Source organism: Penaeus vannamei, chromosome 6 (genome assembly GCF_042767895.1).
Source record: "Penaeus vannamei isolate JL-2024 chromosome 6, ASM4276789v1, whole genome shotgun sequence".
NCBI lineage: Eukaryota > Metazoa > Arthropoda > Malacostraca > Decapoda > Penaeidae > Penaeus > Penaeus vannamei.
This window is the reverse complement of record NC_091554.1, coordinates 39,359,722-39,365,013: the sequence shown is the minus strand read 5'-3', so window position 1 is coordinate 39,365,013 and position 5,292 is coordinate 39,359,722. Positions and strand designations below refer to the sequence as shown.

The 5,292-nt window shown below is 35.5% G+C and overlaps 1 protein-coding gene across 1 annotated transcript in view; it reads right to left on the bottom strand.

Annotated features, from left to right (window-relative positions):
* LOC113803846 (unconventional myosin-IXb) overlaps positions 1–4,267 on the bottom strand; it is a gene marked incomplete in the record, with an annotated part of 71,709 nt that extends 67,442 nt beyond the window's left edge. The window contains 1 exon segment of the mRNA XM_070122983.1: positions 4,120–4,267.
* Positions 4,268–5,292: the final 1,025 nt, after the last annotated feature.

Below are 5,292 nucleotides of genomic sequence, written 5' to 3'. Positions count from 1 at the left end.
GAGTCAATAAACAACAAGTGCCCACTTCATCCCCCTTCCCCCTGCCAGGTGCCAAAGCAGACTGTGTAAACAAACATAAAAAGAACGCCACCTTACTATGCATTAATCCGTCACGCAGGATGGCATATTTCCCGGGGCAGGGGTTGTTACACTATCATTTGGCAGTATTCAAAGAATTTGAAAGATATGGGCTCAAACTTGTACAGGGAAGTGAAGGAGAGTAAATATATATCAAGGATAAATGTGTGTGTGTGTGTGTGTGTGTGTGTGTGTGTGTGTGTGTGTGTGTGTGTGTGTGTGTGTGTGTGTGTGTGTGTGTGTGTGTGTGTGTGTGTGTGTGTGAGTGAGTGAGTGAGTGAGTGAGTGAGTGAGTGAGTGAGTGAGTGAGTGAGTGAGTGAGTGAGTGTGCGTGGGTTTGTGAGTGTGCGTGTGAGTGTAAGTATGAGTATGAGTATGAGTATGAGTATGAGTGTGAGTATGTGAATGTGTGAGTGTATGAATGTGTGAGTGTATGAATGTGTGAGTGTATGAATGTGTGAGTGTGTGAATGTGTACATGTGTGAGTGTGTGAATGTGTACATGTGTGAGTGTGTGAATGTGTACATGTGTGAGTGTGTGAATGTGTGAGTGTGTGAGTGTATGAATGTGTGAGTGAGTGTGTGAGTGAGTGTGTGAGTGTGTGATTGCGTGTGTGAATTGGTGAGTGTGCGTGTGAATTGGTGAGTGTGCGTGTGAATTGGTGAGTGTGTATGTGAATTGGTGTGTGTGTGAGTGTGTGGGTGTGTGAATATGTGAGTGTGTGAATGTGTGAGTGTGTGAATGTGTGAGTGTGTGAATGTGTGAGTGTGTGAGTGTGTGAATGTGTGAGTGTGTGAGTGTGTGAATGTGTGAGTGTGTGAGTCTGTGTGTGAGTGTGTGATTGTGTGAATGTGTGTGTGTGTGATTGTGTGAATGTGTGTGAATTGGTGAGTGTGCATGTGAATTGGTGTGTGTGTGTGTGTGTGTGTGTGTGTGTGTGTGTGTGTGTGTGTGTGTGTGTGTGTGTGTGTGTGTGTGTGTGTGTGTGTGTGTGTGTGTGTGTGTGTACATGTGTGAATGTGTGAGTGAATGCATGGTTGGGTGGGCTGGCGCGTGTGTGTGCACACAAGCAAGCAAGTGCATGTGTATGTGCATGTGCGTGTGCATGTGACTGTGAATGTGTGAGTGTGTGTGTGAATTGGTGTGTGTGTGTGTGTGTAGATGTGTGTGTGTGTAGATGCGTGAATGTGTGAGTGAATGCATGGGTGGATGGGAGGGTGGGTTGGTGTGTGCTTGTGTATGTGCGCGTACGAGCAAGCAAGCGAGTGTGCATGTGCATGTGCGTATGCATGTGCTCGTGCAAGCAAGCAAGCGAGTGTGCATATGCATGTGCGTGTTCATGTGTGTGTGCGTGTGCATGTGCGTGTGAGAGTGCATGTGTGTGTGTGTGTGAGTGTGAGAGAGCTGTTTTCTGCCAATTGGTTTTAAAAAATCTTCAAAATTTAAATTGTATTTGTAAAACTTCTGAAGTTAGCTTTTAATCGTTCCTCTAAACCGATATTGCACTTAATGAAATCCATAAAAACTTTCGTATCTCCTTTCAAAGACTTGCTCATTTACTTAAAACACAACAAGAACTGATTATTTTCTACAAATCAACTCATTACCATTATATATAAATTTCAACATCTCAAACGATTTCATAGCTTTTAAAAATTCATCTAATAATTTCATAATCACAATTCCCACTTCATAGAACAAATTAACAATTTTAGAATTCATTGTCAATTCTTTTTTTTAATGTTACAAGCTCTATTTCTCCAAGCTATCCAAGGAGATTCTTTAGTTTTGGCAATCAATTGCGACTTCACCACTTTTGTGTTGGGACTACAGATTGTGAGCCATTCATCACAGATCAGTGTTTTCAGAGGAATTGGATCCTGCACAGCTAACAAAATTACAAGGAATTGGTTTTGAAAGCCGCTGTGGGTCTTGCAACCATAAACACGTTTAATTCATTCATAAATAAATCAAAAGAATAAAGCTAGCTAGGAGCACCATGTGAAGATACACAAAACCTAAAATACTGCTCTCAAAGACCACACACAACAACAATCCCAGCAACAGAAAACAATAGGTAGAAACTGCAGGTAAGCTCACAATCACTTATTACAGATATACCTCCCGGGACTCACAGTGGCCTTCAGCACTCAGGGAAAATGACAATAAACCTCCAACACATATGGTGAGACACGTACTTGTAGACCACCATGACCTATTACCATTAAAGAAGGAATAAGTCAAGCGGCCACTGCATCCACCACTGGCCTGGTGACAATCAGCAAATAAAAAAGTAAAAAAATATGGTATATTTTCCAGTAAAAATTATCCTGTAAGCCTACATTGTGATTTTTCATAATCTATGGAGCCAAATCTCTTTCTTACCAGGTTTTTACAATATTAGAAGATAAATAACTTAAAGTGTTTGAAAATAAAAAAAAATTAAAATATATGTGGCTGTGTTTTATTTTTCGTATGAAAGCGTTTGTTAGTCTTTGCTTGAGCACCAAAAGTGTGTCGGCTACACACATCTTTTTGTTTTCAATATGTAACAACCATGCCACAGAAGAAAAATTCTCTTTGAATTGCTCAATCTGTTCATTCCACACATTGCTTTCTTATACCAGATGTTCGGTATATGCAAAACTGCAACACAAGTGGCTTCTTTTGATTGCTGCTATCCTTTCTTTTATTGATTACCACATTTTAGAATTTTACTTGGTTTATCAACTAAAAAGTTCATCAGCACACTTCCATCCTTGCCAAAGCCACATCATACTCTCTTTACCATTCGCTTTTTTTTTTTCTCTTTTTTTTTTTATCTATCAGAGCACTTAATCACTTTCTTTTAATCAGTCAACATGTCACATTCAAGTTTACACTGTCTAATTATCAAAATGTTTAAGTTCTAAGCTTTTATCACAAGCTCGTACCAAAGGCAAAACTGCCCTCTATCGAGAACAGAACAGCAACAAACGGAAATTGGAAAACACGCCGAAAATATACCTAAGCAAATTTTACACATCATACAAAACATACAAATAACCAAAATAATTAATCAATCAATAAAAAGATCTCAACACATATTCAAGTCACACCAATCACCGTTTTCTGATCAACATTTTCAAAAGAACACGTTTTTTTTCTGAGCTAAAAAAAAAAAAAATCACATGCTTTTCAAAGAAATATGTAACTCTTTCTGTTTTTCTTTTTGTTGTCTTTTTCTTTCTTTTCTTCCTCTTCTCTTCCAAAGACAGAGCCAGCAGATAAGACACAGTCTATTCTCTAACACATCTCATACATTTTTCTCTCTCTCTTTTATTTTCTTACGTCTCTTTTCTTTTGTCTTTTCCTTTTCAGTTGTTTTGTAAAACTAGTGATAAAGCAAAAAGAAATAAATCCATAACAAGGAACACGATAAACGTAACAACAGAAAGGTGTGATACTAAGAGAAGCAAAATAAATACACCACAAAATTTCAAAATAAATCTATATCATAATAACAAGACAATAAACCCAAAATCACAACAACTACAACCTCACAAACACATTACTCCGGTAAAATCAAAATAAATACAATAAATTAGTAAATAAACAAAAATATATACATAAAATTACGGCTTGGACGCCAGTTAACTAAATTTCAAATTATAGTAAAACATAAATATAATCACAATCACATGTCAAACACAACCACCGTGCAATTCCCTCCATTTTTGAAAAATACAAGAAAATACAATATTCATTACAGGAGTACACTAATTACCATTATGATAATACAATTATGCACGAAGACAATAACCAAAACAAAAACGATAATTACCTACAGAAAATAAGACAACAAATGCCGGAATGATGCAATAATCGCCGTCACAAGAATACAAAACACGATAAGTACAATAAGCGAAATAATACAACACGAAAATACAACGTCTTCAACGCCAGATTTTCACTTGTTGCTTCTTCAAGAAAAAAACACGTTCTCGACTCACTCTCCACGCATTTTTCCTATTCTTTTCTTTATCACTTCATCCCTATTACCTTTCCCTGGCCTCTAACCGCCCATATTTTATCCGCAGAGGCTTAAAAGGTGCTTAAATAAGGCGAAATAAGGCCATCGAGGAGTTACTTCGGGGATTCCTCGGGTGCACTGGGAGGCAACGCCATCTCGCGGCCGCTCCGGGAACTACGCTTTCAATATGGGAGGAGGGGATTTTTCTTGCGGATTTCTTGCGCTTGTCTTATGCTCTTTCGTTGGTGAATTATCGTTTCCCTCTATGCCTGTGTTCTTTTGTTTGTCTTTTAACGCTTTGTTTCGCGTGTGTCTATTATTCCTTTTCGCCCCTCGGGACTCCACGCTACCTTGTAAGGGAAGCGGATTTTTCTTATGGATTTCTTCGGCCTTGCTACTTGCCGATTGACTGACTTTCTGCTATTGTTCCCATTATTATCGCTATTTTCATCATGTATTGTCTTTATTTATGTTTTCTCTCCTTCGAGAAATAGGGGATTCGTCTTGTGGATTTCTTGGGTACTTTTAGAGGGGATTAATTGCTTATTTGTTGTAGTTTGTATTATTTTTGCATTTCTCTTTATTATCTTTTGCTTCGACTGTGTATTATTTTCTAATGTTTTTTTCTTATTATCATTATCATTATCACTATCATTGTTATTACTATTATTGTTATTATTATTATTATCATTATTATTATTATTATTATTATTATTATTATTATTATTATTATTATTATTATTATTATTATTATTATTATCATTATTATTATTATCATTACTATTATTATTATTACTATTATTATCCTTATAATAATTTTTATCATTATCATTATCATATCATTATTATTGCTATTATTATTATCATTATCATCATTATCATTGTCATTATCATTATCATCATCAGTATCAGTATCAATGATATTATTATTATCATCAGTATCAATGAATTTTTTGTGATTATTATTTTTATTAACACTATTGTCATCATTATTATTATCATTGTTATTATCATTATTATTATTATTGTTATTTTGTTGTTATTATTATTATTATCATCATCATTGTTACTCTCATTATCATTATTATGATCATTATTACTACTATCATCATTATTATGATCATTATTACTACTATCGTCATTATTATGATCATTATTACTACTATCATCATTATTATGATCATTATTACTACTATCATCAT